We start from the raw sequence: 24808 nt of genomic DNA, 5'->3' as shown, positions 1-24808 counted from the left end.
CAGATAATCAAAATGTGAATGCTTCACTCCTTCTTTAAAAGGGGAAGAAGAGTACCCTTGGCAGGGAATAGAGATGCAAAGATTAAAACAGACACAGAAGGAACACCCATTCAGAGCCTGCACCACGTGTGGCCCATACATATACAGCCATCCAATTAGACAAGGTGGATGAAGCAAAGAAGTACAGGCAGACAGGAGACGGATGTAGATCTCTCCTGAGAGACACAGCCAGAATACAGCAAATACAGAGGCGAATGCCAGCAGCAAACCACTGAATTGAGAACAGGACCCCCATTGAAGCAATCAGAGAAAGAACTGGAAAAGCTTGAAGGGGCTCGAGACCCCTTATGAACAACAATGCTAAGCAACCAGAGCTTCCAGGGACTAAGCCACTACCTAAAGCCTATACATGGACTGATCCTGGACTCTGACCTCATAGAAAGCAATGAATATCCTAGTAAGAGCACCAGTGGAAGGGGTAGCCCTGGGTCCTGCTAAGACTGACCCCTCAGTGAACTAAATTGTTGGGGGTGGGCGGTAATGGGGGGAGGATGGGGAGGGGAACACCCATATAGAAGGGGAGGGGCGAGGCTAGGGGGATGTTGGCCCGAAAACTTGGAAAAGGAATAACAATTGAAATGTAAATAAGAAATACCCAAGTTAATAAAGATGGAGAAAAAAAAAGAAAAAAATATAAATTTTGTTTACAAAAGAAAGTCCAAGTATCATTGTGGTAGTTTGAGTAAGAGTTTCAGATATCTGAAATACAGTTATAATGCATATTAGAAATATCAAGCTTTTCACAAATATTAACATGGTTCTTTTGCAAACCAACCAAATACAAATGAAAAGATGTAGGATGATATATTTATACAGGTGAAGGCAGGTATAAGATAGAACTAGACCAATCACTGAACAAGAAGGAAGGATGAGCAAGAGAAAAGTTTTAGGAAGGGGCTGGGGGAGACTGGAGGAAGGGAGAGAGGGTGAAGCATCAGTGCCATGTTGAGTCACGTGATGTATCAAGCACGGAAACCTTAAAAAAAGAAACAAAGATGCACCCTAGGTTTGTAGGCTACAAGTCCCCTTTTGTGATAAGTAGTGGCAGCTCAGAGAGAGATTAAAAGCAGCTTTTTAAACTAAGTTTGTTTTGAAACTACTTCAGGATACTTATATTCCTTCTACCATGGGCTCCATGGGAATTTTTGGTTAAAATTCTAGTTAGACAAGCTGCCTGTTTCTTAATAATAGGTATTATTAGAAGGTGATTATGTTCGTACTTAGAAGAAGTGAGTACAAAGATTATCCTAATCACATAGAGATTTTCACCCATGGTTCAGAACTTAGGGGAAATTAGTCTCTGACTTCAAGTAGAGTTGTAATAGAAGTCTTTACACCAGGCAGAGTGAATACAGACATATATTAGGAAGTTATTAATAAATAAAAAATCTGAGCCTCCAGGTAGAGAGCTTGACAGATTGATATATTTTGGGCTAAAGTCATGGTTTGATAAGTTGTTTTCTTATTGGTAGTAGAATTGATAGAAAGTGTTTAATTTGTTTTATGAATTACCCCACTAAAGGCCATATGGCTCGATGATGCCGACTAGCTATAGTTTGTGGTCATTTTTGATATTTACCACAAAAGGAAGCTCAGGTTCTCTTAATGTGGGCTCCCCAGGAGTATTGGATTAATTTCATGATATGACTAATTATAAAAGCCTGAACAGGATCATATACTATTGTTTAGCTTATTTCCATTTTTAAAATTGTTTAATCTTCATAATGGATGTGACTTTGGGGTTTATGGTTATATTATACCTCTGGGAAAGAGTACAAGATACAAGCTTTACTGATTACAGACTAAGGAAAATGGTATTTTGGGAGAAAGTTTTTATCTTTATGTTTTTAAGAAGGGTGGTCAGGCTCTAGAAACTTTCCAGAGTCATGTGGACCAGATTTGATAGAAGGAGACTGCCTGAAGAACTTAATTCAAGAGAAGCCAACAGAAAGATATCTTGATTCTAAACTTTTGTCTTGAGAATTATATTTTGTAGAATGTACCTGCTTGGATTCCTGATCTCAAGGACTTTCAGCTGGGTCTAATCAAGACAGGCACATCAGGCTACAACATTTGTTCCATTTTTTCCTACTCCCTAATCCCCAAGGATATCTCAACACCCACATACAGCTTGAATAAATTATTGAAGAGTCATTGCCCAAATTCCCTTGACTCTTAAGGGGCTGAAAGTGCTTATTCTTAGGTTGTTTTTATGGGGAGTTTAGAACTGGTCATAATTTAACAGAGAGGAATTAGCTAGATTGATTTGTACAGCCACAATCTCATTTGGTAACTAGCAAAATCATAGCTTTACTTTGGTATAGAACTTATGTGTTAAAAAGATTTAAAAGTACAAGATTTAGAACCAGTCCTTCTATTGATGCAATTACACACTTCTGAGTTGATTACACATGTGAGTTAGGGGCCAAAAAGCAAATTTATGGCTCTGCATTTGTTAGGGTGTTTTCAAGATAATATGCTAAGATAGTTAACAGACAATAGTCCAGATTACCATAGATGGTTTTTTAAAAAGTCAAAAGTCCACAAAATATGAGATTTAAAGTCATCTATCTTTTGTTGAGACATATCTGCTCCTAACAGTTCCCTTTTGGCAGATTTAGGGAAGAAATTGAGCATCTCTACCTCCAGGTGAAGTAATACCTTGGGACTAGGCAGCCACTGGCCAGGAACTGTCTATTTCATCTATAGACTAATACTGTCCAAAAACGGACTCCTTTTGCAGAATAGTAGACTGATAGTCTCTGCCGAGACAGAATTATCAGCTCTTCATGGTTTATGCATTTGAAGAGTCTATCAGTTGATTTTGGGCCAGAAGGCTGAAGATGTACGCTCACAAGTTGCTAACAGAACACTGTGCTAGTGGAGATTTGTCTCTACAATGTCTCAGTTCTGGAAGCTGTATTAGGCTTTCTATATTTATATATAAATCATTCTCAGATTTCTGACAGGGTTGAAGACTGATTATAGTCTCATAGCCTAGTCAGGCTGTTTAACTTTGAAAATACATATTTAATTTGTTTTCAGGTATTATACAAGCTAGCTAGGGTATAGTATAGATTTTAAGCCTTTCTTAACTGGAGTAGATAACTAAATGTTCTGTTTAACTGACAAAATGTTGGACTGGGTGTTAGGTATATTTTATGCTTTTAATTACAAATGATAACACTTGTGCTCAGCTTATATCTGAGAGAAAAGTTTTTTTTTTAATTAGACAGAAAGGGTGACATTTGGGGTGAGGAAATTGTACAAGTGAAGGCAGGTATAGGATAGAATGAGGCCTGTAATTGGAAGGGAAGGAAGAATGGGCGGGAGAAAAGTTTTAGAGTGAGGGAGGAGACAGGAGTGATGGAAAGAAAAAGCATCTGAGAAAACATGTAAGTGAATGTTAAGATTCCTCTGTGCACATTTTACAGGTTATTATTAATATTCTTAAGGGATGGATGTGTACAGGGCTTTGTATGTCTAGATGGGCAATTATATATTTTCAATTTGATCAGAGGTTATTGTGTTGTGTGTTCTTTCATGTGTGATTTAACTGAATTCAAGAGAGTGTGTATTGACTGGAGATACTGGGCTACCATGGAATTGGGATGTTTATGTCTGGAATAGTGGCAACCTGCTTTGGGAACTAGATGGGTAGAGAGATTGCTGCCAGGCTCAGAGTGTAGACATCGACAGCATGATATGGAATGGAGCAAATCGAGTGAGATGCTTTCCTGGCTGAGATGTAAATAGCTAACAGATGTCATGGGGCACCAAGTTGCCAGACCCAGTGTGGGGTAAAAAAAAATTATTATAGTTTTACAGCAACAAAAAGAAACCTAAAGCACTGCATTTTTTTTACATCTAGTCAATAAAATTAGATATACTTATTGAAGAAAGACAAAATGTAGTAAAAACAAAGTATCAGTTCTTCATCATATTTGTACTTATCATGAATAAAAACATACTAAAATGAGGATTTTTGAACACTTATCAAGAATTACATCATTATGAGATTTGAGACTGCTTTTGAGAAAACTCCAAGAAATCAAATCTTGTGACCTGAGTTTCTCCAAAACACAGAATTGTTTTTGAAATGTTTTTGTGCCCCTCTAAGTGTAGGAGAAAGACTTTAGATTATTCATTACAACTGGACTTTTTATATGCCACTAAGGGAAGACTTGTTTCTGCCCCATGCAGCCCCATCACATGTGACTTGCCCATATGACTGTACACTTTATTCATATGACTGTTCTGAAACATCAGAGTATAAATTGATGATCTGAATAAAATTGGCTATTAAATAACTCTTTAATCCATATCATTTATCTCTTCTATTCTTCCAGTCCCACTGCCTCTAGCGTTTGAGGTCCATTTTATGTATAGCAATTCTAATCTAATAAAATCCTATAATATTTCAGACAATTATGTTAATGGAAGCAATATGAACCAACATAATTGATTTAAGAGTTTTTATTTCTCAAACTTAGAGCTTTGACAGGGCATTGACTTTATTCAAAATAAGCACTGATGTAATGAGTAAGTATGTTGAGGAGTTGAAAAATAACTTGGAAAATAATACATCCTTACATGATTTTGTTTAGAAAGTCATCAAGTAGCCTACAGCTTGCTACTCCTGTGATGAAATGTTCCCCTCTGACTTTTCTTTTATTTCAATAATACAACTGAATTATTATTCTAAGATTGAACTATTTTCCCATTAAAAGAAGTAGAATTTTTTTCTGTTTTTGTTATCCAGGGCAACTATAAGAAAATACCACAAACTGGGACCTTTCAAGATCAGAAATTTATTTTCATGCTGATTTGGAAGACTGAGATCAAGATACAGGCAGGCTTGGTTTTACCCCAAAACTTCTGCACATTCTGAAAACTGCCTCTTCGGCACATCAAACTATGGAATCAGATCATACAAGCATGTAGAAAAAGCACACTAAAAATATCTGCTATTTCTGTTTTTATTAAAAGTAATCTTTTTGTTTAAAAATCAAATTTAAGTTACTTTCAACCAATTTCTTACTTAGCTTTTCTTTTTCAATTATGAATGTGTGGGAAGAAGAGCTATTTTTCTAAAATACATCTACATGATATATTTCCAGATGCAGATTTTGAAAAAGCATTTAAACACAGTTTCATAGTGTACTCTCCTAGAAGACAAATTTTCTTTGATAGAGGAATAATTCTTTTGAGAAGTGATTAATTCAAATAGGGGCACACACACACACAAGCATACACAAACACACACACATACAGAGAGAGAGAGAGATAGCCAGAGACAGAGACAGAGAGACAGAGAGAGACAGAGACAAAGACAGAGACAGAGATTTAAACATGTGTTTTCCTCAAGGTGGGTATCATTGCCTAATCTCTGTTTCAGCTTCTTCCCCCTTTACCTTTGTAAACTTCTTGAATTTCTCATCACTTCCAATATAATTTTCCAACATATTGTTATATGTTTTCAAATGAAATAATTTATTTTTATTGCAATTTACTTATGAATCACAGCTATACATTGTAGTCTGCTAGATTCAGGTTCTTATTTTCATCACATGTCTTAATTACCTCAGCCAAAACAAATATCATAAACTTCAATCTAACAGATGGTAAATATACATAGGAAGAGTTTTCTAGGTGTTCAATAATTTAAAAAATTAATAAAAATCTCACAAATTAAACGGCAACAAAAATAAGAGCCAAGCATGGTGTTTCATACCTATTATTTCAGCACCCAAAGAGAATCAGTCAAAAGAATCATCATGAGTTCATAGCTGCCTTGTGTTACATAGTTATTAACACTCCAGTCACAATACAAAATTGAAAAAAAATTCTCTCAAAATCATATATGTGTGTGTGTGTGTACAGAAATTGTCCAGAACATAGATAGTAAACAGCATTTAAACACAGACTCATAGTGTTCTCTTCCTAAATGCCATTGTTTCCTTTGTTCAAGTATAGTGTCTTTATATATTGGTATCTATCTATCTATCTATCTATCTATCTATCTATCTATCTATCTATCTTTCTTTCTTTCTTTCTATCTATCTATTCCAGTCCACTGCCAGAGTTTGACTGCAGAAATGATAGTAGTAGCAGGAGAGATTTATATTTACATGTTTTAAAAATTTTATAACATAGATGAAGACCCTACAATCTGAATGTCTCCCAAGAGTTCTGTTACACACAGCGAAAGAGACCCCACAGTACGAAAGCCTCCTTGGAGAACACAAATAATCAGGGCAACAGGTTGACAATTCCTCTGAAGAACCAACAGTCTGAAGGCCTCCAAGGAGTTTTAATGCACACAGAACAACAGACCCCTCAGTGTGAAGGTCTAGTAGGACTTCTGTGGCATGCAGGGCAAATGATTTACAGCTCATCTGCCACTCTGAAAACAACACAGTTTGCATGCCCCACAGGAGGTTTGCTACATCCAGGGCCACAGGCCTCCCAAGAGATCTACAGCAACCCAGGGACACAGGAGGCAGTCTCCAGACAGAGATACCCAGAAGAGCCAACACCAGAGATAGCCAGATAGCAAGAGGATAAGCTGCAGAAGCCAATATACTTTAACATCATCAGAACCCAGTTCTCCCACCACAGCAAGCACTTGATACACCAACACACCTGAAAATCAAGAAGTTGACCTAAAATTCTATCTTGTGATTATAATGGTGTGCTTAAAGTATGATAAAAATAACTCACTGAAAGAAATACATGGAAACACAGGTAAACATGTGGAAGTCTTTAAAGCAGAAACAAATAAATCCATTAAAATGCAGGCCACCATTGAAATGGAAAATCTAGAAAAGAGGATAGGAAATTCAGATGTAAGCATTACCAACAGAATACAGGAGATTGAAGAGAGAATCACAGGTATAAAAGAAGATAGCTAAGAAGATATTGAACAAGCTGTCAAAGAAAATTCAAAACATAAAACCTCCTAACCCAAAGCATCCAGGAAATCTAGTACACAATGAAAAGAACAAATCTAAGAATATCAGGAATAGAAGAGAGCTAAGATTCTCAGTTCAAAGGACCTGAAAATGTTTTCAAAAAATCCTAGAAGAAAACTTCCCCAACTTAAATAAAAGAGATGGCCATAGATAGACAAGAAGCCTTTAGAACACCAAATAGATTGAACCATAAAAGAAAATCCTCTTGTCACATAATAATCAACATATTAATGAACAAATAAATATTATTAAAAGTTGTAAGCAAAAAAATAAACCCAAGTAACATATAAAGGCAGACCTATCAGAATTATATCAGACTTCTCAAAAGAGACACTAAAAGCCAAAAGAGCCTGGGCAGATGCCATACAGATTCCAAGAGAACACAAATACCAGCGTAGGGTGCTATACCCAGCAAAACATTCAATCCACAGAGATGGAGAAACCAAAATATTACAGGACAAAACCAAATTTAAGCAAGGTCTATCTACCTATCCACCAATACAGAGGATTCTAGAAGGAAGACTGCAACACAAAGAAAGTAAGTACAAAAAAATTAAAAAGAACATATTAATCATCTCACAACAAAACCAAAAGGAGCGAATCATATGCACCTGATGCCACCTACATGAACAAACCTAACAGGAACTAACAAACATCTGTCATTAATACTTCTCAATATCAATGGACTCAATTCCCCAATGAAAGAACATAAGCTAACATACTGAATAGTCAAACATAGTCTGAAATATTGATGAATTCAAGAAACAAACCTCAGTAACAAAGACATTACACTACTTCAGAGTAAAAGGCTGGAAAAAGCTTTTCAAAGCAAATGGTCCCAAGAAACATGCTGGGAATGATACTCTAATATTCAGTAAAATAGACTTTCAGTAAAAAGTTACCAAGTGAAATGGAAAAGGACATTTCATAGTCATCAAAATAAAAATCCACCAAGAGAAATCCTCAATTCTTAACATCTGTGCCCCAAATGTAAGGGCAGCTCATTCAAAAAAGAAACTTTACTAATGATCAAAGCACACATCGAACCTCACACAATAATAGTAGTAGAATTCAACACCCCATTCTCAACAATAGACAGGTCATTGAAACACAAATTAATCAGAGACAAAGTGAAACTAATAGAGGTTATGAACTCACTAGATTTAAGAGATATCTACAAAACATTTCACCTTAAAACAAAAGAATACACATTCTTCTAAGCACCTCATGATACCTTCTCCAAAACTGATCATAAAAAAACAATCCGTAAACAACTGTCAACTGATACAAGAAGATTGAAATAATTCCATGTATCTTGTCAGATCACTATGGACTAAGGCTAGACTTCAATAACAACAAAATCAACCTGAAAACCCACATACAAATGGAAACTGAACAACTCTCTAATCAATGATAACTTGGTCAGGGAAGAAATAGCAAAAGCAATTGATGGCTTTCTGGAATTCACTTAAAATGATGACACAACAAACCTATGGGACACATTGAAAGCAATGCTAAGTGGAAAATTCACAGTACTAAGTGCCTTGGTAGAGAAATTTAAGAGATCCTACAATAGCAACTTAACAGCACCCCTGAAAGCTCTAGAACAAGAAGACGCAAGCATACCCAAGAGTATTAGAAGGCAGGAAATAGTCAAACACAGATCCTAAGACAACCAAATGGAAACCAAGAGAACTATACAAAGAATCGATAAAGGAAAAAGCAGGTTCTTTGAAAAAGTCAACAATACAGATAAAGCATTAGTCATACTATCTAAAGTACACAGAGATATTATCCAAATTACCAAAATGAGATATGAAATGGAATATATAACAACAGAAACTGAGGATGTTCAAAAATATCTTCAGATCCTACTACAAAAGACTATACTCAATGAAACCTGGAAAATCTAGATGAAATGGATGATTTTCTAGACATATACCACATACCAAATTCAAATCAAGAGCAGGTAAACTATCTAAATAGGTACATACCCCTTAAGGAAATAGAAGAAATCATTAAAAACCTCCCAGCCAAAAAAAGCTCATGGTCAGATGGTTCCAATGCAGAATTTTACCAGACCTATAATGAAGAGGTATTACCAACACCCCTCAAAATATTCCATAAAATAGAAACAGAAGGGATACTACTTAATTCATTCTATGAAACCATGATTACTCTGATACCAAACCACAAAAGGACTTAACAACTTCAACAACAATATCAAAAAATCTTTAGACCAATTTCTCTCATGCATATCAATGCAAAAATACTAAATAAAATTTTAGCAAACTGTCTTAGGGTTATTTAGTGCTGTGAGCAGACATCATGAGTAAGACAAGTCTTGTAAGAAAAACGTTTAATTGGGTCTGGATTATAGGTTCAGAGATTCAATCCACTATCATCAAGGCAGGCACATGGCAGCATCCATGCAGGCCTGGTGCAGGAGCTGAGAGTTCTACATTTTCATCTGAAGGCTACTAGCAAATTGCTGACTTCTAAGATGTTGGATAGAGTCTTAAAGCCCACACCCACAGAGACACACCTACTCCAACAAGGCCACACCTCCTAATAGTGCCACTCCCTAGGTCAAACATATACAAACCATCCCCCAAAACCAAATGCTAGAACAAGTCAAAATCTCATTCCCCACAATTAAATAGGCTTCATCCCAGAAATACCAGGTTGATTAAGTATATGAAAATCCATAATGTAATACACCATTTAAACAAACTCGAAGAAAAAAAAATCACATGAACATCTCTTTCCTCTCTGAGAAAGCAATTAACAAGATATGATACCTCTTCATGTTAAAGGTATTGAAGATATCATGAATTCAAGACCCATACTTAAGCATAATAAAAGCAATATACCGAAAATGAACAGCCAATATAAAATTAAATGGAGAGATACTGGAAATAATCTCACTGAAATCAGAAACAAGACAAAGATGACCTCTCTCCACATATCTATTCAATATAGTACTTGAATTTCTAGCTACAGGAATAAGATAGCAATAGACGATTGTAATGAGATACAAATTTATAGAGAAGTCAAGGTATAACTATTTCCAGGTAATATAATAGTATATATAACCGACCCCAAAAATTCTATTGAGAACTTCTAAAGATGATAACCACCTTCAACAAAGTGGCTGGAAAAAATTAACTCAAATAAATTAGTAGCATTCATGTATACATATATTGAATATGCTGAGTAATTAGTGAAACTATATCCTTCACAAAAGTCACAATTAATATAAAATATCTTCGGGTAACTCTAACCAAAAAATCGCAACATATGTATGACAATTACTTCAAGTCTACCAAGAAGGAAATAGAAGACCTCAGAAAATGGAGAGATCTCCCATGCATATGGATAAATAGAATTAACATAGTAAAAATGGCCATTCTACCAAAAATAATCTACAGATTCAACAGAATCCTTATGAAAATTCCAGAATAATTCTTCGAAGACAAGGAATGAGCAATTCTCAATTTTATATGTAAAAACAAAAAACCCAGGATACTGAAAACATTTATTAACAATTATAGAACTTCTGGGAGAATCAACATCCTAATTTCTCTGATCTCAATTTCTACCTCAGAACAATAGTGAAAAAAGCTGCAAAGTATTGAAACAGAGACAGACATATTGATCAATAGAATAGAATTGAAAACACAAAAATAAAACCAAACACTTATGGTCAATTGAAGTTTGAAAAAGAAAGCAAAAATATACAATGGAAATTAGAAAGCATCTTCAATAAATAGTGCCAGGCTAACATGCAGTCTGTATGTAGGAAAATGAAAATATATCTACATTTGTCACCTTGCACAAAGCTCAATCTCATATGGATGAAGGACCTCAACTCAAAACAAGATATACTGAATATAATGGAAGAGAAAGTGGGAAAGATCCTTGACCTCATGGGCTCAGGGGGGAATTTCCTAAACAGAACCCCAATGGATCAGGCTCTAAGATAAGGAATTGATAAATAGGACCTCATGAAACCTAAAAGCTTCTCTAAGGCAAAGGACATAGTCAATTGGACAAATCAGCTACCTACTGATTGGGAAGAAATATTCACTAACCCCACTTCTGGTAGAGAGCTAATAATCAAAATATATAAAGAATTCAGGAAGCTAACCTCCAAAAAACCCAAAGAACCCAATCAAAAATTGGGTATAGAATAAACCATTTATATAATAACCTGTGAATTCCCAAGAGAGGAAACTTGAATAGCCAAAAAAAAAAAAAAAAAAAACACTTAAAATATATTCAAAGTCCTTGGTAATCAGGGAAATAAATGAAAATGATCCTAAGATACCACCCAACACAAATCAGAATGACTAAGATCAAAAACTCAGGTGACAGCACAGGTTGGCAAGGATGTAAAGAAAGAGGAACACTAGTGGGATTGCAAACTGGTACATCTACTGTAGAAATCAATCTGAAGTTTCCTCAGAAAATTGATATACCTGAAAAGCCAGCTATACCACTTTTGGGCATACACCCAAAAATGCCCCACCCAACCACAGGGACATAGATTCCACTATGTTCATAGCAGCCTTATTTATGATAGCTAGAAACTGGAAATCCCGTTGTCCCATGAAGAATGGATACAACAATGTGGTTCATTTACACAATGGAATACACTCAGCTATTAAGAATGAGGGCATTCCCAGTTTGGCAGGAAAATGGATATAATTATTAAATATCATCCTGAGTGAGGTAACTCATACCAAAAAGTACATGCATAGTATGTGCTCACCAATCAGTAGATATTATTCCCCAAAATTGCATAATATCAAGGATATAATTCAACTCAAGGTTAACAAATAGAAAAGTCCTAATGAAAATGCCTCTTTCCCACTTGGGACGGAGATGAAAGCAATCACGTGTGTAGGGGGCAGAGGGAGGGAAGGACCAGGGTGGAATAGGAGAAAGGGGGAAGAGGGAAAATGATTAGGAATTGGGTGGACAGACAGAAGTAAATCCCTGAGAGCCATTAGAAAGAATAGAAACAGGCAACCGCGGCATGTAGAAGTAGGGAAGAAGTCTCTAGAATATTCCAGAGACCTGAGAGGTGAAAGACAGTACTCAAAAGGAGGGATCTTAGATGAAATACCCAACTGTGGGGAAAGGGAACATGCAGATCCCATCTCCAGTAGAAAGGGTATCAAGAGTAGGCATGGGGTTGCCAATTGAACAGCCAAAACTGACCCAGAATTGTTCCTATCTAAAAGAACTGCTAGGGCAAAAATAAAGAAATTATGGAGGGAAAGGAGGTTCAGTGATAAGCCCATTTTAGAGTCCAGCTCAAGGGGAGGCTCCAAGGTTACTGACGCTATGGTATGCTTACAGAAAGGAGCCTAGTATGTTTCACCTCTGAGAGACCTAACACGCAGCTGAACAGGTCAGAGGCTTATATTCAGTCAATAGATAGAACAAGTCAGATACTTATATTCAGTCAATAGACAGAAGAGAGGGACCTCTGTGGTTGAATTAGGGAAAAATTGGAAGAAGGGCAGGGCAACCGTAGGAGAAGATCAGCAGTTTCAATTGACCTGGACCCTCCTAGATCTCTCAGACACTGAGTCACCAGCCAGCCAACATGTACTAGCTGATATAAAGCTCCTGACACATACACAGCAGAGGACTGCCTGGTCTGGCCTCAGCGAGAAAGATGCACCTAACGCTTAAAATGCTTGAGACTCCAGGCAGTGGGCAGGTCTGTTGGGGTGGGGGATGGACTTCCTCTTGGAGAGGAGGAGGAACAGGATGAGGAACAGTGAGGTGAACGGGGAGGGGGATAATGACTGAACCGAAAAAATGATATTAAAGAATAATTATAATAAATAAATAAAATTATAATGTAATTGTAACTTTCTAGGTCTGATTAATAATGTAAAAGTCTCCTATTATTTGTATATAAACTTCCTTTAGTGAATTCAACCTTTGATGGATATATTACCTCTAATGAAAATATTCCACTCAGAAAACTTTGTTATTTATTTGCTTCCTAGAGCTAAAAATAGGAAAATGGGGCATAAATACTCGGGATATTTGACAGGCATTCCTAAGCCTGAGAAGTGTCTGAATCCAAATTGTGGTGAATCCCTTTAGTTCCAAACTAATTATAAATTCAGCTTTTACAAATATGTATTTATACTTTAGGGAAAGAATCTTTCTTTTGTTTCTAGGTCTTTTTTATTTTTCTGTCTAAACAGCTAAAGAAAAATAGTGTTGCCAATGATTTATAGACATTGAGCAGCAGTCTGACTAAAATATCAGTTTCTAGAAGAAGGAAAACAAGTGGTGCATGCCTAATATACCTTCAGTTTACTATACTTTAATAGTTTCTAAATATGTTCTTAGTTCTAAGATCAAGCACAATACGGAGGTCATTCTTGAGTGGAAGGGATGAAACTAGGACCCTGGGAAATACATACATGGAAATTAAGGTTTGTTTGAATTACAGTAAAATGTTCTGTGATACACTACATTTTCTAACCTTGAATTTGTTGTTTGGAGCACCATTTGCTGCAATTGTAGCATGTGACAGTATTTATGTTTGTTGCATGTTCAGAGCTAATGTTTCTTTGATTGACAATGAATGCATTATAAGAGTGTGCTATCAGAAACACTTTGGATTCATTTTTAATTTTCTTTTAAATTCATCTCTGATTATTGCATTTTTCAGAAAACTTTTCAAAGTGGCCAAAGATTTTCAGAACACTGCCTTTAATTACATGCCCTACAATTTAAGCACCTATGCTCTGAAGGCCTTATTTACAAATATAATGACATTGAAGAATTGGATTACACATAAAGTTTTGGAAAGGATATAGTTCGGTCCATACTGAGTACTGTGTTCACCATGTTTTTCATAATCAATCACTACATTTGATATTTATATATTTTACAAGGCTATAATCATATTAAATTAAATTATATATAATATAAAAGATCAGTATTCAGTAGATTCAAAATTTCTTTCCTATAAAAATATTTTCATAAGCCATGAAGAAAACACATATTGTATAAGATTCTCAAAACTTAATAAATACTATATAAAGTTTGATATTTCTTTCTAATTCCCTCTATGAAAGCTTTGAGTTATTTCATGTAATTTATTTTGGTATTATATAATGTAATCATTAAAATACCTATACTGGGTTGGGGATTTAGCTCAGTGGTAGAGCGCTTGCCTAGCAAGCACAAGGCCCTGTGTTCGGTCCCCAGCTCCGAAAAAAAAAATAAAGGAAAAAATACCTATACTGTTAATCATTCTTTTTATACAAAGGCTATGTGGTAAAATTTAATGATATAATCCTTGAGTTATGTTAGCATTAAAATGTTTTACTGACCCAGATCTCTAACTGCATATGTAGCAGAAAATAGCCTTGTTGGGGCACCACTGGAAGGGAAAGCCTTTGGTGTTGCCAAGGTTGGACCCTCAGTGCAGGGGAATATGGGGGAGTACACTAAGGGGGATGTATAGGGGGAATACCCGTGTGGGGGAGGGGGAGGGGAGGGAATGAGGGCTTATGGACAGGAAACCAGGAAGGGGAATAACCTTTGAAATGTAAAGAAATATATGATAAAAAATTTTTAAAAAGATTTAAAATAAACAATTTGCAAAAAAAGCAAAAATAAATATTAAATAAATATTTAATAAAATATTAAATTTGCTTACTGGAAAAAATTATGCTTAATTTCTCTAAACTTATTTTGTGTAGATTGATATACAACATATGCTATAAATACAAAATCATAATTGAACTGGACACATGTTTTATTGTTTATTTTATTTATTTACATTGCAAATGTTGTTCTTCTTTACAGTTTCTCCTCTTAAAAACCCCTATCCTATCTCCCACCACCCACACCTGCCTCATCACCCTAGCATCTCCCTATGCTGGGACATCAAGCCTCTACAGAGAAAAAGCCCTCCCCTCCCATTGATGCCAGATAAGACAATCCTCTACTATATATGCAACTGGAGTCATGGGTGGCTCCATCTGTACCGTTTGGTTGGTGGTTTTGTCCCTGGAGTTCTCAGGTATCTGTGTGGTTGGTATTGTTTTTGCTATGGGGTTGCAAACCCCTTCATCTACTACAGTCCTTCCACTAACTCCTTCATTGAGGTCCCTGTGCTCACTGCAATAGTTGTCTGTGAGCATCCACATCTGTTTTGGTCAGGCTCTGTCATCACCTCTCAGGGTACAGCTGTATAAGTCTCCTGTCAGCAATCATTTCTTGGCAACAGCAAGAGAGTCTGAGTTTGGTGTCTGAAGATTGAATGGATACCTAGGTGGGGTAGTCTCTGGATGGTTTTCCTTCAGCCTCTATTCAACTCATTGTCCCCACATTTCCTTTAGAGAGGAGCAATTCTGGGCTAATCTTTTTGATATGGGTGGTTGTCTCTATCCCTCAACCAACCCTGGTTATTGTCTCTACAGATTCTATATCTCCTTTGTTGGATATTTCTTCTAATGTCATCCCTGTTGGGTCCTAGAAAACGCTTGCTTCAGTGGCATCTGGGTCTTTGTAGTAGCTACCCCCAGTTTCCCATTCCCCACTTCTATTTACCTCAATTCAATTTCCTGACACTCTGTACTTCTCTCCTGTCTCCTGCCATGCTTGATTCTTCCCCCCTTTTCTCTCTACCTCCTATCTTCCTCCCAGGTCTCTACCTCTCTCTACCTCCCTTGATTATTTTGTTCTCCCTCCTAAGCCTGACTGAAGCATCCAAACTTTGGTCTTCCTACTTCTTGAGCTTCATATTTCCATGTGATTTGTATCATGGATATTTGGAACTTTTGGGTTAATATCCACTTATCAGTGAATACATACCATGTGTGCTCTTTTGTGAATGTGTTACCTCACTCCAGATGATATGTTGTATGTAGTTCCATTCATTTGCCTGAAAATTTTATGAAGTCATTGTTTTTAATAGATGAGTAGTACTCCTTTGTGTAAATGTACCATATTGTTTATATTGGTTGTTTAGAGCTTCTTGCTATTATAAATAAAACTGCTGCGAATGTAGTGGAGCATGTGTCCATATCATATGTTAGAGCATCATCTGGGTGTATGCACAGGAGTGGTATTAACTGGGTCCTCAGGTAGTTCTTTGTCCATTTTTCTGAGGAACTGCCAGAGTGATTTTCTGAGTGGTTGTATCAGCTTGTAATCCCATCAACAATGGAAGAATGTTCCTATTTCTCCATATCCTTGACAGAATCTGCTGTCATATGAGTTTTTGATCTTAGCCATTCTGACTGGTTGAGGTGGATTCTCAGGGTTGTTTTGATTTGCATTTACCCAATGACTAAAGATGTTGAACATTTCTTTTGGTGCTTCTCAGGCATTCAAAGTTAAAAATTCTTTGTATAGTTCCGTACCCCATTTTTAATGGGGTTATTTGATTCTCTGGAGTCTACCTTTTTGAGCTCTTTGTGTATATTGGATTTTAGCCCTCTATTGAATGTAGGAATGGTAAAGATTTTTTCCCAATTTTTCAGTTGCCATTTTGTCCTATTGACAGTTTCCTTTGCCTTACAGAACCCTTTCAATTTTATGAGATGCCGTTTGTCTCTAATTGATCTTAAAGCCTGTGCCTTTTGTGTTAATTCAGGAAAATTAGCCCTGTGCCAATGTACTCAAGGCTTTTTCTCACTGTCTCTTCTCTTAGAAGGTATATGGTTTTATGTGGAGGTCTGTGATGCACTTTGACTTGAACTTTGTACAAGGAGATAAAAATGGATCAATTTCCATTCTTCTACATTTGTACTAACACTTAAACTACTAACACTTAAACTAGACAAGTACTTTTAAAAGGAAAGCACAATGTTGTGAAGGTAGAGAAGTAGGGTAGAGAAGATATAGGATAAATATGTTCCAAAATATATCAAATTAATAAACATTTAAACTATTTTAAAAATATTGACTAAACATTTTCTACTGTTGACACAAACTTTAAAGCCCTAGACGCCGAAGCTTAACAATCTTCATGTAAATAAATTATGATAGAATCAAGGTAAAAAAATATCACAATCAAACTGGGTATATTTAGTAACTAAGGAAAAACATTTAAAAGGAAACAGAAAAATTGACATTTTATGAAAAGAATCAAACAGTAGAATTCTCACTGGAATAAATACAAGTGAAATAACACTGAAACAGGATCTTGAAGATAATTAAAATGTTAGCAAGTACTGTGCATATGGAATTCTATGTCAAAGACAATATATTGAAGAAAAAATACATGTTTATACTAACAAACTAAAACAATTCATTATCAGTATATATACCTAAAAATGTTAAAGTATTAAGTTGAATAACTCTTTATAAATGTAAATTAGGAATTTCACAAAGGAAGAAGAACATTACAAATTATACATTTAAATATGTTAAGAATGTATTCTGGCATATGTATTATAGTTTGGAATACAAATATATCAATATTAAAATTAGAGTGTACTAGAAGACAAAAATTGGTAAAAAGCCATAAAAATTTCATTATTTCTTATACTGTTACTATGAAAAAATATATCACACCAAGGAAAATTTTTAGAAGAGATTATTTTGTCTTAAGGTTCCAAAGAGAAAAGATTATGGTGGGCAAGCATTGCTGTAGTTTTTAGGCATGATGGCAGGAGCAGAAATTTGAGAGCCCATATCATGATCCACAAACCTGAACCAGAGAAAGCAAACTGGAAGTCAAGCAAGGTGTTAAACTCTCAGGGTGAAACTGCATGAAGGCTGGAACAACCCCCACCCCCAAAATAATGCTTCTAACTGCAGACAAAATTTTCAAATAACTGAGTCTTTCTGGGACATTTATAATTCAAACCACCACTAAGGATATACACCAGGGATGGATAGAATATGGATGCTACAAAGGAGAAAAAAATGAGTTAAAAATAGGAAGGATTTAGTGGGTAGAAGTGAGGAGGAATGGTAGAGACAAATAACACTATTTTTTTTTTTTGGAAAAGCTATAGGTAAACATAGTGCTGTGTAAGCTTTCCAAAATATATACATGTATAGAGTTAAAATGTATTTACTCCATAGCAGGGAAATGATTACTCTTCAATATAACATACATTGTCTAAACACACGCGCACACACACACACACACACACACACACACACACACACACCATATCACACCACACAGAGAGAGGAGGGGAGGGGAAGGGGGAAGGGGAGAGGGAGAGAGGGAGAGAGGGAGAGAGGGAGAGAGGGAGAGAGGGAGAGAGGGAGAGAGGGAGAGAGGGAGAGAGGGAGAGAGGGAGAGGGAGAGTGTCGGTGCCCCATGCCCACACCGACACGGTACCGAGAATCGGGCGAAAGCCTGCAGGATTAAAGAAACACACACACTCACAGTTTATTCTTGTTAAGCCAGAAGAGGAAGAGGCTACTGTAGCTTTATTCACTACTTATATACCCAAGTTCACCAGGTAGAAAATATCTGGGAAGCACAGTGGGAAACCCTGGCTTGTGACTTCAGTAACAAAAGTCTGACTACTTAACCTGAATTAACTAGGGAGAAATCTGAGAAGATGAGCCTAAATCTCAAGGACAAAGGCCAAGAAGACAAAAGGCAGGAACAAATTGACTGCCACCCAGGTGTGGCCCAGGTGTGTCGGTACCAGACCAGACTGTTTCTTTGTTAGGAACAAAAGGCTTCCACATGCATCAGCAGGGCTCAGCAGGGGTCAAACCCTGCAAGAGACCCAGAAGGGTCTGACAAGGGGGGTGAAACATTGCAGTGGACCCAGGAGGGTCTGACAAGTCCCTCTATTTTATTTTATTTTATTTTATTTATTAAGCAACCCCCCTATAATAATTTCAAGCAGCAGCCTGTCTTAGGTCACTTTGAGATAACAAGCTTCTTTCCCATTATTGGAATATTCTGCCATCCTCAGAATTTCCTACCTTAGGCGAAGCCTGGTCCCAAAGAGTTTCCCGTCATTAGCTAACTGCTTCTTGTGAAGGCTGAGCCCAATTTGGGCAGAAGGTTTGTCTCCTATCAAGGAGAACAACACCTTCTTAGTTGCTGCCCAGGACTGGAAGTGCTGTTTGCGCATGTGATAAGAAGCACAAGGACCCTAGAGCCATAACACCAAGGGCCATTGTCAAGTCGCTCCTGTAGTAAAATTTAGAATTCCCAATCATCAGCAACTACTCCAGAACGTTCACCCACTGTGCTTACCTAACAATAGATTGGGGGAGGGTAATTCCAGACACTGCAGACACAATGGCTCCAGAGGCAATGGCTGCTATAATAGCAGATAAAATGCCAAGGTCTTTCCCAGGACAGTTCAGGATCAGCCATTCTTCTCTGGAACAACCGGCAGGCAATGGAACCATGTCTGAGATCCGAACAACCAGGGCAGAGTTCCCCGGTCCACAGCAGCTTCACACAGATGGCATTCTTGTGAAGCTACAGACGGCAAAATGACAACACCAGTCACCAGGGGAATGAGGGTAGCAGGGGTAACAGCTGGAGACCAGTCTTCTCTGGCAAGCAGCAGTGCAAAGAGGGTTGGAGATCAGGTCTCGGTGGGACAGGACATGCAGTGGCAGTAACAATGACTGCAGCAATGCCAGAATTTCTGTGATGACAAAAGATTAGGGGGAATCCTCCATCTTCCTCTAAGGGCACAGAAATGACTCCAGGGACCCGAACCATGAGAGCTGAATCTTCATGCTCCCAGGATCAGCAAGTCTCACCAGCCACCTCTGGCAGCTGGCATACTCCTGCAGCATCGTGTAGGAAAAACACAAACATTCCCCCTTCCCCATATAAAATACCTGAACAGGATCATGCCAATATGTGGATCTTTCTATTTCACCTAGGCAGAAGTATGCCTAGTTGTAGGGTGCCATAAACACTCAGAGTGTTCCTTGGCATCCACATTTTAAAATTGAAATAAAAAGAGCATCATTTAGCATACAGTGATAACTCCCCCTTTTTATTTATTAAGAGATTGTTAAAATATTGTTTATTAAGCTAAGTCCTCGAGGTTTAAATTGAGGACACTGAGCACTTGTATTTATAAATTGATTGTATACCAAATTATTGTCTCCAGAATTATTGTTTTGGATATATAAAGAATGAGATTTTTTGACTAACTGTTCCTTTGTAAGGCCTATAATCTGCCTGGTATCATTGCCCTCCCTTGCTAAGGAGTTCAGGCAATCCAGTTTGAGTTCTTAAATGGCCTATAAAGGAACAGTATTTAGTGCTCTTAACCACTAAGCCATCTCTCCAGCCCCTCACAAACTTTATTTATCTAAACATAAGCATTAATTAGAAATGCAAAATCCTGTAAATATTGTCTAGATTCAGCCATACTAAGAAATCCCTGAGCTGGCAGAGCAAGGCTGGGAGTTAAGAGTAAGCAAATGGAGTCTTCCTCTTTTTGTGAGGGTGTGCTATCAACTCCATTACCATTTTCAAAGAGCTGGGTGTGAGTCAATGGTTTTGTTTAGTTGTCTGAGACAGAGCACTGAAAGGACAGTGAGTTGTCAGACATTCACACTGAAAACATCACTCACTGATTTCATGTAGAAAACTTGTCTCTAATAAAGCATTACGTAGTTATACAAATTGAGGGTTAGTAGTATCTATAAAAAGGAAAACTTTTTAATCAATTGTAAACCACAAGCCACACATTGGCTATCAGTATATGAATTAAAAGCTTGATTTTTCAACATTTAAAAAACAGCGGCTACAGCACATAATTCAATAATCAGTGCTGAAAAAGGGGAAACTCTAGAGAATAAACAAGTGGTTCAATGATATATGTAGCATTTTCATTAGATGAAACACCTATAAATACAGTAAGTGCATTTTCTATGGGTTGCATGCACAAAATTTACAGTAAATACAAAAGCATGCAAAGAGTAAAATGATCAATTTTGCCTGAAAAATTTGTATATGAGATAGGGCAAATATCAGTATTTTGTAATAACCAATTTAATTGCTGTTTGGAATAATATATGTTTTACCAGGTTTATTTTTTAAAATACTTTCAAGACTCTAGCCTACAATTCTGTATTAACACAACTGAAGCTGTATGTCCAATGAGGATAACAAACAAAGGCTTAAGTCCTCTGGTAAGGTGAGGTACTTAGCCAATTAACATATCCTTAGAAGCTTAAAATTAGTTTCAAATATTAAAAAGGAATATTGAATCTTTTCTGGAGCAACAGTTACTCCCCAAATATTGAAGCTCATTTTGAGACCGAAGGTTTGTAGTAAAAATTTCCATATTCACTGAAAGATTCAAAGTTCTAACTTCTTATATTGAAGAAGTGACAAAATTACATAATATAAGGCTATTAGCCATTCTTTTGCAAATTGTTTAATGATATCACTTCATGGGTTCTGTAAAATTATAAGCAAGCTCACGAAATGAAAATTCCTCATGATCGCCAGGACATAAACAAACTGTATAAAAACAATCTTCTAAATCTATCTTAAAATGGCAGTTGGAGTAAGCAAACAGTCTGTAATGCTCTCACAAGTTCCAAAACCTCATCAATCCCTCGTAAATCCTGTAACAATCTCTACCTGTTTGATTTTTTCTTAATTACAAATAATTTTGAGTTAGTCAATGTAACACTGGCAATCCTTAATCACAATCCTTAAGTTCTCCATGTAACACCAGAGCACAACCACAACTTTGGGAGGTCACCTGAGTTCTGAGTAAGTGACTATGCAGCTGTCCTTGGGGCAGTGGAATTAGCATCAAAATACAGATAACTTTAGGACAAACCACAATTTTGGAAAGCAAAACTCAACCTCCAACAAACAATCTAGTCTCCAAAATCCAGTCTCCAAAACACCAAGTCTGTCCTTCATGCTACAAAGTTTGACTGCCAATTCCTACATATGAACACATGATGGTGAGGTCTCCAATACCTCAACAAAGAGACATTGCCCTAAAATCTTTTAGAAGCCTGGTTTCTAGGATAAGAGTTCCATAAAAATATTATCTCAATTGAGACCTGTTTCCCTAGGTTGGCTCATGCCGCATGTTGTCTAGAATGACTCCATACAAATTACAAGTTTTATGTCAATTTTCTGTTACCAATGTTACTTTTTTTTAACCATATCCAATAACTTAAAGGCCAATAGTCCATAACCAAGGCATGTACAGCATATTTATACATTTAAAACCAATCAGAAACAAAATTGAAGTGGCTACACATATCTTTAATATTTAGACCAAGCACCATTTTTACTTTTCTAGCTGTGGTTTTAAGAGAAGCATCTTGTCACCTGCTAAGTCTAATAATAAGTCAGGGATTTTTCTAAGAGAAACAGCCATCAGCTCCCGTACCATAGAAGCTGAGGAGCTGCTGGCGCCTTTAAGATCAGCTCATGTAGACGCTTGGTCCCTGGGCAGCTTCTCCAGCTGACCTAGGCTCCTAGCTACAGGTGCAGGGCTCCAAAGGCCAACTGAAACTGCTTTTTATTCATTGGTTTCTGTTTTGAAATGAGTTAAAACCAAATCAAGCTATGAACGACCAGCAGATAAAGTTTTTATCATTTTTTTCTTTTGAACATGAAACATAAAACATTTAAGCAACAAGAAACAAAAACCACAGGCATAAACTGACAGACATGGACAGCTTGGTGCACCAAGGACAGACAATACACATAGAGGGAAAAAACTAGATGGTGTCCCACCAAAGGGACCCACATATCCTACCTATGGAACCACGAACCAGAAATAAACATTTCTCCAGTAGGAGCCAGCAGAGAGGCAGGACGTCTCCTGCCTTCCTTCTGTTCCTAGGAGAGCTCTGAAAAATTTCCAAAGCATCTGCAGAGAGTCCGGGAGGACTGTTTCTCTTAAACCCATTCATTCTCTCTCATATCTAGGGCATAAACTATCTCTACTCAGGGTCTAAAGACTAAAACATAACTCTAAAAGAATGCATACACAAAAACACTTTACCATTACCTTGTCCCTTTTTTATTACAAGTTTTACTCATGCTAGCCCAAATCATCAAGGCTTTTTCTAGCCCATCTTACCCCAATACGTCCCTGCACTGGCTTCCTGGGACGTCCTGTCAGGAGACCGTGTCTTTCCTGATCTCCGATCACTGGATTCAAAGTTCAAATCTCGGTGGAACCTCCATTTGTCGGTGCCCCATGCCTGCACCGACATGGTACCGAGAATTGGGCAAAAGCCTGCGGGATTAAAGAAACGCACACACACACACAGGTTATTCGTGTCAAGCCAGAAGAGGAAGAGGCTCCTGTAGCTTTATTCACCACTTATATACCCAATTTCACCAGGTAGAAAATATCTGGGACGCATAGTGGGAAACCCTGGCTCGTGACTTCGGTAACAAAAGACCGACTTTGTGACCTGAATTAACTAGGGAGAAATCCGGGAAGACCACCCTAAATCTCAAGGACAAAGGCTGAGAAGACAAAAGGCAGGAATGAATTGACCACCACCCAGGTGTGGCCCAGGTGTGTCGGTATGAAGCCAGAGGAGAGAGGGAGAGGGAGAGGGAGAGGGAGAGGGAGAGGGAGAGGGAGAGGGAGGGGGAGGGGGAGAAGGAGAGGGAGAGGGTGAGGGAGACAGAGAAAGGCAGAGAGGGGAGGAAAGAGGGAGGGAGGGACAGAGGGAGAAAGAGATCCCAGTGTCCCATTATTTACTCAATGAGTTCCCATCTCATACTCTCCTTCAAACATTAACAGTTTTTGTCATTGTTCTTGTAGGTCTTCTAAAACTTGATGGTAAAATTGCTTAAGATTGCATATACTTGAGTCATATAACATGGAGAAATCAAGCTTAAACCCACCTTGAAGTACCTAGCTATGAATCTTGTGAGCAATAATAAAGCCTAGTATGAGTGTTATAAATGTTAATGTGAGTCAGCAATTATTTTATAATTATATTTAAGTCATGGTCTACACATCGCTTATACTATTAACTGATCCAAGTACCATAAACACTACCGGAGAGCCTACTGTGGTATGCTAAATTAATTTACTATAAAATTGACCCTTGCGTACTTATCTTTATACATATAGATTAGTTATTTCTCAAATCTCATTAGAGAATTTTCTGTTTGCAATTGATGACTATTAACAGAGAGACGCAAAACTACCTAGTCAATGTGCAGACTATAAGAGACTGAGAAGATCTCAACCCTAAATGGAACATATATAGACTTTCCTCCTAGGACACAGTGATCATCAGAGAAGAGTATGTTTTGGGAGGAGGGATGGTAAGTGTTGAGTTAATTGATGACTGCAGAAAAATAGTGTTATTTGGACATAAGAGAGTCAATGCACACACAAATTTTCAGGGCTTGTCAGTGCCCATACAAGATCTACATAGATCAAGCCAGACAACATTCAAAAATACATTGGGGTGGAATATATATTACACCCTTAGCTGAGGAGGCATTAGTGATAGTCTGTGCATGTTACAGCAGATAACATTATATCCAAGCACATACTGTCGATACAAAGTAGACGACGAATGATAAAACAAAAGAATAAGTACACGAAATTAGGAGGGAATAGTGATAAGAATATATGAGAGGAGTTGGAGTAGATTGGAAGGGGAATTGTGATGGATAAAATATTTACTGTTTTAAAACACAAAAAGGTAAAAAATATGTAAATGACAAAACATACTTTAGAATATAATCTTATTTTTAAAACTAAGATAATAACATAAGAATACTGAACAATATTGTTGCTCAAAACATATATCGT

At 37.0% G+C, this 24808-nt stretch overlaps 1 protein-coding gene across 1 annotated transcript in view; it reads right to left on the bottom strand.

Moving 5' to 3' along the window:
- The window catches only part of Ppp4r3c (protein phosphatase 4 regulatory subunit 3C), a 108433-nt gene extending 89242 nt beyond the window's left edge, over positions 1 to 19191 (bottom strand). The window contains 1 exon segment of the mRNA NM_001408850.2: positions 18987 to 19191. The gene's annotated coding sequence lies outside the window, so the exon portion shown is untranslated.
- Between the last annotated feature and the right edge of the window lie 5617 nt (positions 19192 to 24808).

Source organism: Rattus norvegicus, chromosome X, assembly GCF_021556685.1.
Source record: "Rattus norvegicus strain SHRSP/BbbUtx chromosome X, alternate assembly SHRSP_T2T, whole genome shotgun sequence".
NCBI lineage: Eukaryota > Metazoa > Chordata > Mammalia > Rodentia > Muridae > Rattus > Rattus norvegicus.
The sequence above is the reverse complement of the archived record's forward strand: the minus strand, read 5'-3'. Positions and strand labels throughout refer to the sequence as shown.